We start from the raw sequence: 11,975 nt of genomic DNA on the forward strand, positions 1-11,975 counted from the left end.
GAAATATTTATGTACAAGCATAGTTATCAGAAAAATATAGTTTTTGGTTATTCCATTGTTATGATCTGAACTCAGCCAATAGGGGTTATAGTACTCATATTTCCATTGATTGGCCATTATAAGTGGCGAGGACTTTGCTGTACTCACCCTCATTGGGAACGGCCAACTTGTGGAAGATGCCAATTGACCCCCATGGTTGATGATATGATTACATCGAAAGGAGTGATACTTCCTGATATGATCCTAGGATTTCCTAGCATTGTGGGGAATGCTGAATGCCTAGCACAATGTGCTGAAAGCCTCCCAAAGTTGTGATAGACTTATAATTGGATTGACTAATGTGTATCATGAATGAGCTATCAAGCTATTTGTAAATTATAAAGAAAAGTTGGTTCTTTAAAGATAAAAGTTTCTGAAGTTCTGTTGTGCTTTAAAGATAAAGCTTCTAATGAAAGCTTATGTTAAAAAGTTATTAGATATCTGTTCTTTAAGAAATGTTAAGTTTTATGACTATGAAAGTTATATTATTTATGAGAAGAAGTTTATAAAGAAAAGTTTTCTTATTCGTCAAGATGTTTCTAATTTAAGACGAAGTTACCAATAATCTGATTTAAGTCAAAATGATTATTTTGTAATGAGAATATATATATATATATATTTGTGTGTGTGTGACTTTAAATAATCAATATCATATTTGGTGACTTTGTAAGAAATGAAAGAAATTCAATCTAAAAAGGTTTTGTAATATTATTCTGATAAGAAAAAGGAGAACAATTATTATCTATGAAAAGTGTATAAATTATAATTATAAAGTGTATAAAATAATATGCCTGAAAAGAGGGAGTAGAGGGAGCCTTAGTTGAGTTTTGGAAAGAGCTGGTTTTAGTTTTAAAAGCATAGATCCCAAATTAGCAATTTGATGTTTAGCTTTGTAATATTGTGAATTTTAGGATCTAATGAAAGTTGTGCACCTTAAAGTATTAAGAGATGTATTATGTGAAATTCAGAATTTGAATAATTGGTGGATTGTGTTATCTCTTGAAGTACAATGTAGATGCTCTGAATATCAAGTGAAAAGTTATATCAAGAAGTAAAGAAACAAGAATGACAAGAAAGATGGAAGATTTTTGTTTATAAGAGTTTAGTTGGTTCTTATTAATATCAAGTTTAAGCTTGATATTATCATGCTGGTCATGGTCAAAATCCGGGTATCGGGTTTGGGACGTGACACGTACCATCCACCCATGTCCACCGAAGTGAAGAATTAGGGGCACTCTCTTCATTTTGGTTTATAGTTTGGGAACCATGCCAAGCTTCCTCAGGGACCAGGTTTGGTTTGTTATTTTGGTTTGGGTGTATGAGGGAGGAGGCAGGGGAATTCATGGGAGTGGGAGGCATGAAGTTGTTTCCTAGATTAAGAGAAAATATGGCAAAATATAGAGTTGCATAGTTTGTCTGGTGGTGTGGTAAAATGGTGGGGTTCATATTTGTTGGATTGTTATGAGGTATAGGAATTGTGGGGGTTTCTAGGTCTGAGAAATTCTGGGTGGTCTCTTCGTGTGATTGGGAACTAGCATTTTGTGGTTGGTGTCCAAGGTTTAGGTCTGGGTGGTAGAAATGACCATGGGTGTTAGGTTGCATGTTATCATTCTAAACTTGAGTCATCCAGTGTCTCCTTCTATTGTAAAAGGCCCTGGGCTCATTATGAAAGTGTGGCTCCATTGAATCGAAACCATATTGTACATGACAAATCCTCTGAATACGATGCCTTTGGTGAATCAAGTTCCTCTCAACTTCATCCATGCTCTCATTGTACTACCCCCTTGTGTGACCGATCAAACCACACCCAATGCATAATTTGTGTACCCTTTCATAACGGCACTGAATCCACGTCTTTGAACCATCATCTAAACGTAACATAAACCCAGATATGATCGACATCCATGGATCTAGACGAACATGAATACACATGAACCTGATATTCCTAGGAATGCGATCCTCCCAGTCTACTCTCTTAACAAATCCTATAAGATGATCCATCTGTTCAGCGAACTCTAGATATTGGTATTCAAGGGGTAAATGTAACACCCCAGCCTTTACAAAATAAATAAACAAATAAAAAGGTTGTTTTGAAAATTATTTGAGTGAGGGCATCTTTGTAATAAGACCCAAGCCTAGCCCTAGCCTTATATGTAACCCATGTTGGCTTCCTCCTCTATTTTTCTAAAGTGTCGCCTCCCATCACCTTTCCCTTTTTCCTCTGGTGTTGCCATTTCTCATGGCCAAAAATCCTCCCTCTCATCCTCATGTGAAGTTTATTCACTTCTGCCTCTTAAATTTCTATCTTGGTCAACTCATGGAAGGTTCTTTTCCAATAAAAATCCACCACCAAGAGTTCTAGTGGCTATTTTGGAAGACCCATTTGAAAGACCATCCCTCTAAGTTTGGTTAATTCAATAGATGAGGTAAAAAATCTAAGTTTTCTTTCTTCCATGAAATACTTTGGGCTTTGTTGTTTCATGATGTTTATGATAATTACTTAGTGGGTGATGAGGATAAAATTATGCTGACAATGGTGACGGGACGGACTTGACAAGGGTGACGGGACGGACTTGACAAGGGTGACGGGACATACTTGACAAGGGTGACGGAACAGACTTGACGAGAGTAACGAGATGGTTTTGCCGTCAGCATTCCTCCAAGGCTGACGGTGACGTGAAGTAAAAGAACTACACAGGGCTGAACGTCCTAAAGTTGACGGGATAAGCGTAGACTTACGGGATAACATAAACTGACGGCGTCAGTCTACGGAATGATTGTCCTGCACGTTTACGTGTACAAGTAAATAACTTGCTCCCCGCGTTTCATGAAACCTAAGGACTCCTATATGGAAAGAATCCCGTAAAATACGCCCAAGAAGACTCCTATAAGGAAAAGACTTCTACTCCAAGGAAAAGAGGGGCAGCCCTCGCTACTATAAAAACCCAAACGCCCTCACAAACCAAGGTACGCATAATTTACCCTCTCTAGCACTCTAGAGCAGTGAGAATAAGTCTAACTTGACCTTCGGAGGGTGTTTGGCCGATACCACACCGGTACCCCCCGCTAGGTTATTCCTTTTCGTTGTGCAGGTGCCATTTGCGATCGTAGGAGGAACGTGTGACTCACTGGTGGTATTATTTCCAGCATCATCAGTTGGCGCCGTCTGTGGGAAACGCTTTAACACGTTCTCGCTTCCAAGACAAAAGAGTTACATGGTACTCACTCGCTCAATGGCGACCACCAACGACGTTCAAGAAGAAGAAACTCCTACAACTGCGCTTGAAAGACAGGTGAGGACGCTCGCCGCCGCCGTGGAGCGCCTCACAAAACAAAACCACGACCTAGAAGAGCAACTGAGACAGAAGAATGCAGCTCCCAACAACCAAGGAGCAGAGCAAGAAGGAACCAGCGCCGACAGGAGAAACCAGGAAGGACCCCAGGCCAGCAACGCCCCGAGCAAACCTGAACGACAGAACACGAGCATCCCCTCCCTCGCAGAAACCACTCCGCCACTTGTTCTCGCGGAGATGCAAGCCATGAAGGAACAAATGGAGGTTATGATGAATGCTCTCAAGGGACGAGTATTAAGCGACCTTGACGACCTTGTCAACCGAACTGACTCGCCGTTCACCGCCGCCGTCAACTCTTACCCCTTACCAAGTAAGTTCCGCATGCCGCAGATAGACAGTTATGACGGGGTCAAGGACTCACTGGACCACCTGGAGACCTTCAAAACCCTAATGCACCTTCAAGGAGTAGCGGACGCCATCATGTGTAGGGCCTTCCCTACAACGCTGAAGGGCGCAGCAAGAATTTGGTTCAGTTGACTGGCACCAAACTCCATCAGCACCTTCAAAGAACTCAGCGCTCAGTTTACCGCACACTTTATTGGAGGCCATCGGTACAAGAAGTCTACGACTTGCTTGATGAGTATGAAGCAGCGAGAAGACGAAACTCTAAGAGCCTACATCTCCCGCTTCAACAAAGAGGCACTCTCGATCGACGAAGCTGACGACAAGATACTTGTCGCGGCATTTACAAATGGCTTGAAGAAGGGCAAGTTTTTGTTTTCCCTATACAAAAACGACCCAAAAACCATGTCAGAAGTACTTTATCGCGCCACAAAGTATATGAACGCTGAAGATGCACTGTTAGCTCGGGAAGAGAGGCCTAGGAAAAGAGAACGGCAGGAAGATAATCGGCAGGACCAAAGCCGAAAGAAGGCAAGAACCGCAGACCGAAGAGACGAAAGACGCCCTAAGCCCCTGGGAGGAAGGTTCACGAGCTTCACCCCGCTAACAGCCCCGATAGATCAAGTTCTTATGCAGATCAAGGACGAGGAGTCGCTGACATTCCCAGGAAAGTTGAAGAGTGACCCCAACAAACGCTCCCAAGATAAATACTGCCGGTTCCACCGCGACCACGGCGACGACACAGCTGATTGCTATGACCTCAAGCAGCAGATTGAAGCCCTTATCAGACAAGGAAAGCTGCAGAGGTTCGTTAGCAAGGAGAGAGCGGATCCCCCCACGCAAGACCAACACCCCCGACGGGATAATGAGCGACCGAGGCCCCCGATTGGGGATATAAGGATGATCGTAGGAGGAATGACCACCGTCAGGTCATCCAAGAAGGCCCGTAAGACCTATCTTCGGATGATACAAAATGTTCAACTGACGGGAGCCGTGCCGAAGATAACAAGAAGAGAAGGTCCCGTAATCGGATTCTCGGAAGAAGACGCACGACGTCTTCACCATCCACATGACGACGCACTCGTCGTCAGCTTGCGTGTAGGGGATTACAATATGCACCGGGTGCTCGTCGACAATGGCAGTTCAGCAGATATCTTATACTACACCGCGTTCCAGCAGATGAGGATCGACAGGGGGCGACTGATCCCAACAAATGCCCCGCTTGTCGGCTTCGGCGGGAGCCGAGTATTCCCACTGGGCGCGGTCACCTTATCCGTAATTGTAGGTGATTACCCCCAACAGATAGCCAGGGACGTGACATTCTTGGTTGTTGATTGCTCATCGGCCTACAACGCTATCCTCGGGCGACCCACATTCAACTCATGGAAGGCAGTAACCTCCACCTACCACCTGATGATTAAGTTCCCAACTGACTACGGAGTAGGGGAGCTGCGCGGGAGTCAGATGGCCGCGCGCGAATGTTACATAGCCATGATGGAAATGGAGGATCAGGTTCAGACTTTAAGTATAGAAGAGCACCGGACGGTAATGGAGCCGGTTGAGAAGTTAGAAGAAATACCCCTTGACAGTTCCGATCCTGGCCGAACGACCAAAATTGGAACGCTCGCTAACCCCACAGTCCGTCAGGAGCTCATAACTTTCCTTAGACGCAATCGAGACGTATTTGCATGGGGTCATGAAGATATGCCAGGAATAGATCCTTCAATCATGGTGCACAAGTTGAATGTGTCGCCCGCCTTTTCACCCGTCAGACAAAAGAAGAGGGTGTTTGCCCCCGAGCGAGACCGAGCCATAGCAGAGGAAGTCAGAAAGCTACGGGAAGCAAGCTTCATCAGGGAAGTGTACTATCCCGACTGGTTAGCAAATGTAGTAATGGTGAAGAAAGCGAGCGGGAAATGGCGGATGTGTGTGGACTTCACCGACCTTAACAAAGCCTGCCCCAAGGATAGTTACCCCCTTCCGAGGGTTGATGTCCTAGTAGACTCTACGGCCCGACACCAGTTGCTGAGCTTCATGGACGCTTTCTCGGGATACAACCAAATCCAAATGCACGAAGCCGACCAAGAAAAAACATCATTCGTGACCAGCCAAGGCCTATTCTGTTACAAGGTCATGCCCTTCGGCCTGAAGAACGCGGGCGCAACATACCAAAGGCTTATGAACAAAATGTTCGCGCAACAGATCGGGAGGAATGTCCAGGTCTATGTGGACGACATGCTAGTCAAAAGCCGAAGGGAGGAAGATCATCTAGAAGATCTCAAAGAAACATTCGACACACTTCGCTCCTACAAAATGAAGCTCAATCCGAGGAAATGCGCCTTTGGAGTAACGGCAGGAAAATTCTTGGGATTCATGGTGTCTCAAAGGGGAATCGAGGCAAACCCGGACAAGATCCGGGCCATTATGGATATGGCACCACCGAGAAGTATGAAGGAGGTGCAAAGCCTCAATGGAAAGATAGCGGCGTTGAATAGGTTCATGTCAAGGGCGACGGACAAGTGCTTGCCCTTCTTCCGAACATTGAAGAAATCCTTCGAGTGGACTGACGAATGCCAGCAAGCCTTCGAAGGATTGAAGGCTTACCTCTCCTCCCCGCCATTGCTAAGCCCATCACAGCCAGGAGAAGAACTTTTCCTCTATCTAGCCGTCTCCCCCGCAGCTATTAGCGCGGCATTGGTCAGAGAAGAAGAGAAGGTGCAAAAACCCGTATACTACGCAAGCCGAGCGCTTCACGGTGCCGAAGAAAGATACCCGCCCATGGAGAAACTTGCCTTCGCATTAGTTACGGCAGCCCGTAAGCTCAAGCCATACTTCCAAGCTCATACTATAAACGTCCTGACTGACAAGCCCTTACGACGGGCAATGAGCAGCCCTGAGGCCGCAGGACGATTGGTGCTATGGGCCATAGAGCTGAGCGAATTTGACATTCAGTACCGCCCGCGAACCGCCATCAAGGGACAGATCGTCGCCGACTTTATAGCTGAGTTCACTCATGGGGAAGACAAGGGGGCAGCAGAGTCCCCTCAATGGAGCATATATACGGACGGATCGTCCAACAGGCAAGCCGCAGGGGCCGGCATCGTGCTACTATCGCCCGAAGGAGACACCATCGAATGTATGGTCCGTCTCGACTTCCCTGCCACCAACAATGAATCGGAGTATGAGGCTCTGATAGCAGGGCTTGACCTTGCCAAAGCAGCAGGAGCCGCGAGGGTAGTCATCTACTGCGATTCACAGGTCATCACTAACCAAATAAACGGAGACTACGATTGCAAGGGCGAAAAGATGAAAAGATACCTTGACGAAGTAAGGACAAGGGTGGGAGACCTAGAAGCCAAAGTCGTCCAGATTCCCAGAGAAGAGAACGAGAGAGCCGACCGTCTCGCGAAGGCCGCTTCAGCTGAACAAATGGTCATCCCTAGTAATGTACTCTCTTTCGTACAGCTTTCCCCGCTAATAAATCTCAGCAATATGCAGGAAGTATGCTCCGACGGCAGCTGGATAGCGCCCTTAGTTTCGTACTTAAAAAACGGGGTCTTATCAGACGAAAAGGAAGCCGCTAGGAAACTTAAAGTCCGGGCGGTGAGGTTCGTCCTGATAAAAGACGTCCTGTATAAGAGAGGTTTCTCCCGACCGTATCTGAGATGCTTGGGTACGGAAGAGGCAGACTACGTCATGAGAGAAGTACATGAAGGAATCTGCGGAAACCACTCAGGGTCCAGATCGCTGGTACACAAGCTTGTGCGAGCGGGTTACTATTGGCCCACCATGCAGAAGGACGCCGAAGCCTACGTCCGGGCCTGTGACAAATGCCAAAGGTTCAGCAATATCATTAGACAACCAACCGAAGAGCTGACCCCGATGACGGCCCCGTGGCCGTTCGCACAATGGGGATTAGATATTATGGGACCGTTCCCTACAGCTATGCGGCAGCTGAAATTCCTGGTAGTAGGCATCGACTATTTCACGAAATGGGTGGAAGCTGAAGCTTTAGCCACGATTACAGAGAAGAACGTTCGGAGCTTCGTCTGGAGATGCATCGTATGCAGGTTTGGCATTCCTAGAGTCTTTGTCTCGGACAACGGGAGACAGTTCGACAACGACCATTTCCGGGACTTTTGCTCACAGTTGGGAATAAAGAACCACTACTCCTCCCCCGCCCACCCTCAAGCTAATGGACAGGTCGAAGTCACAAACCGATCCTTGCTCAAGATCATCAAGACTCGGCTCGAGGGGGCAAAGGGTATATGGCCCGAAGAATTGCCAAGTATACTATGGGCATACAGGACGACGGCAAGAACACCCATAGGAGAGACACCGTTCCGCCTGACGTACGGAAGCGAAGCAGTCATCCCGGCCGAAGTTGGACTCGCAAGTTACAGGGTACACAACCACGATGAAAGCAGAAACAATGAGGCTATGCGACTACAGCTTGACCTAGTGGACGAAATCAGGGCAGCAGCAGAACACAGGCTCGCTAGGTACCAAGATCACATGGCCAAATACTACAACTCTCGGGTCCGACACAGAGACTTCCAAGTCGGAGACCTTGTTCTTAGAAAGGTCATGGGCGCCGCTAGGGACCCTACCCAAGGGAATCTCGGCCCCAATTGGGAAGGTCTTTACCGAGTTTCGTCGTGGCAGAGAAAAGGTACTTACCACCTTGAAACATTGGAGGGACAGAAACTACCACATCCATGGAACACCGAGCACCTACGGAAGTACTACCAATAGGAGCAACAGCATGAAGACCAACTTCTTTTTTATTTTTCAGCAAATTATAGTTTAACTCCTCAGATTTATCGTTTACTTTAGTTTTTTCGCAACAATACTTTTTTAGCCCAAGGGGCAGGATTTGGTTTTAATTACTTTTATTTAAATGCATGGCAATAAGAGGAGTTTTATTCAGAAATTGCTGAGGTGTATTTTTCTTCCGACGGTCCACTAAGTTTGCGGCCCAAAAACGACTAAGTCCATAACACACGAACTAAAGAAAAACCTGACGGACCAATGAAGATGTAAAAAGACATCAAGGCTAAAAAAGCCAAGAAAACAAAGGTCCGAAAAGGCTAAGCTAAAAAGCCGACGGTCCAATAGATGAAGCTATCATCATACGGCCCAGGCCTTAAAAACTGACGGACTAATGAAAGATGTCAAGGCATCAAGGCTAAAAAAGCCAAGAAAACAATGGTCCGAAAAGGCTAAGCTAAAAAGCCAACGGTCCAATAAGATGGAGTAACCATCATAGGGCCCAGGCCTTAATAACTGACGGACTAATGAAAGATGTCAAGGCATCAAGGCTAAAAAAGCCAAGAAAACAATGGTCCGAAAGGGCTAAGCTAGAGGGCTGACGGTCCAATAAGATGGAGTAACCATCATAGGGACAAGATCCTCAAAACCGACGGATCGACAAAGATGTCAAAAGACATCAACGCCTAAAAAACTGACGGGCTAAAACGATGTCAAAAAACATCCAAGGCCAAGGCCAAGAAGCTGACGGCCCGAAAAGACCAAAAACTAAAGGGCTAACGATACAACAAGATGGAGTAACCATCATAGGGACAAGATCCTCAAAACTGACGGACCGACAAAGAAGTCAAAAGACAACACTTGTAAACCGACGGTCAAAAAAGGCTAACGGTCAGAAGAGGTTGACGACCTTAAGAAAGGTGCGACCAACCAAAAGCTGTAAACCGACGGTCATAAAACCGACGGGGTTTTCAACAGTTTAAAGAGCTGACGTATTCCAAGCAGACGGTAATTTCCAACAATTTCGTCTAAAATAAAGAGATAAAAGCGACGGAAATGAAATACGTACATAAACGACAAGGGCACTTAAACATTACAACTGTTTAAAACTACAACTGTTTAAAAATTACAACTATTCTCCAAAAATTTGAAAAAAGAAAACAAACTGTCTAATACATAGCTATAATTAAGCAGCAGGAACGTCAGCAGGGTTGCCGTCAGCATGATGGTCTTCGACATCCACGATAACGACTGGAGAATCAGAAGCTGTAGGATTAGCAACAGGCTGAGCCAGGACTACACTGCCGTCATGCTCCGGAGTAGGTTCAGGCTGAAGAGAGACGTCGTCTCCATCATCCATTGTAATCCCAGACAAGTCCAGATCCGGGAAGGCCGACGCGACCTGTCGAAGGCAATCATCGAACCCAGTGCCGTAATACTGACCACATGAGTCGATAAAAGACTGCGACATTTTGAAGTCCCTAATCGCGTCAGCCCCCGCCGTCTGTAACTTCTCCTCCAGAGCCGTCACCTCTCCTTGGAGCTTGACGTTCTCGCCACTGACCGCCGTCAGTTTATCCTTAACCTCCTGCAGCTCCTGGTTAAGGATACGGACGGCTTCCTTGTACTGAGCCTGCTGATTCAACAGGTTCTTGTTGTGGCTGCGAACTCGACTGACGACCCCCTCCTTCGCCACGCAACGGTCACGAAGGGCTTTAACACGAACCAAGGCCTAAAAGAGCGTATCCGTCAGATAAAAAATACACCAAAACAAGATACGGCATGTTCAACCCAAAAACGTGAGAAACCTACCCTGGAGAGATCAAAGAGGGTCGACGCCCCTAAATCCTCCGTCCCTACTTGATCACAGGGCTCCATGTCCGTCGATTTTATCAGAGATTCAACCTCCCCGACGGCATATTCCTTGTGGGTTAGGAGACGGCACGGACCCTCGTTGACGGGACCAGTGGAAGTCATCACCCCCTTTCCCGCGCCATGGCCAGACGTCGGAGGGGACTTCTCCTTCAATGGTTCGTCTGACGGAGTGACGGCAGTCTTTTTTGATGGACGGCCATCACTCCCGTCAGGTTTCCTCTTCGCCACTTTGGCGACGGCCGTGGGGTTTGACGAGGCTTCCCCCCCTGCTTCCTTGGCCTTCTTCTCTTCCTTCTGACGAGCTGCGGCGGCCCGTATCCTTTGCTTCGCGGATTCCATCTCTACAACACAAAGAAACACTTTAGGAAAAGTGACGGAAAGAATGAAATTGACGGGAAAATAAAAAGTCTACTCACGTCGTAGCGCAAACTCTTCCAACCTACGAGCTTCCGCTGACGGATTTGGGCCCCCACAGTACAAATGGAGGGTGTCAAGGGTGATCAAATCCCTGCATTTACGGTCTTCCAAAGGGATTTCTAGAATCCGTTGGATGAACTCCTCCTGCTCGTCAGTTATATGCGGACGGGTATAAGCTGAAAAAGAATAACAAGTGTTAGTACCGTCGCCTCAAAAAACGCACGAGCCTCATGGGTGACGGGATTAACCTGAATCCTTGACAAAGGCCCAGGTATTGTCAAAATAACCACGGGGCATCGTCGCCCACTCCTCCTGACGGCAGACCCAGTCCGTCCCTTCAACAAAAAAATACCTACTCTTCCAGTTCCTATTTGAGTCCGGCATATCTGAAACTAACCGTAGCCCTTTCTCTCGAGCATTAAAATGATAAGTCCCCTTAGACGAGGCAATGTGGTGAGGCCTATAACAGTAAAAGAATTCTCCTAGTGTAAGCTGACGGTGCCCTCCACTAAGGCTGCCCCATAGGATTTCAGCTCCTATAAAAGTCCTCCAGGCGTTTGGGGCAACCTGGGTGACGGATATTCCAAGGAAGTCAGCTAGTTGACGGTGCAGAGCCGTCAACGGTAACCTCAGGCCCGCAGCAAACATGGCGTCATACATGCTGACGTCCGCTGTTCGCCCGGAGTAACACCTTTCACCCTCTCTAGGGAGACTGAGGGGGATGTGGTCTGGGATTTGATAGCGAACCCGTAACTCCCTAAAAACTTTACCACTCATCCCAGGCAAAAATCTGTTGACGGCCCAATCCTCAGGAAGAATGAAGGGACGGTTATCTACGGTACCCTCCGAGGTTCCTTCACTGGATCTCTCATCCCCATCACTATCCTCTCCGTCAACATCCATTCCACCCCCGTCGTTTTCATCCCCTCTTCCCTCAGCCTCATCTCCCTCAGCAAAACTCTCATCGCCGTCAGGAGATTGGGCTGACGACTCTCTCTGACGGGAGGGAGAAGTCTGACTCGTTTCCAGAACCAAAGGTCTCGTCGTAGCCCGCTCCTTCGCGGACTGACGACTCGTCACAAGACGCGTCACTCGACATCTGACTACCTACAAGTGACGGGTTCAAACTAAGTACCTAGGCTGACGGCCTCACTAATGAGGCAAAAATTAAAAGAAAAA

This window comes from Quercus robur, chromosome 2 (genome assembly GCF_932294415.1).
Source record: "Quercus robur chromosome 2, dhQueRobu3.1, whole genome shotgun sequence".
NCBI lineage: Eukaryota > Viridiplantae > Streptophyta > Magnoliopsida > Fagales > Fagaceae > Quercus > Quercus robur.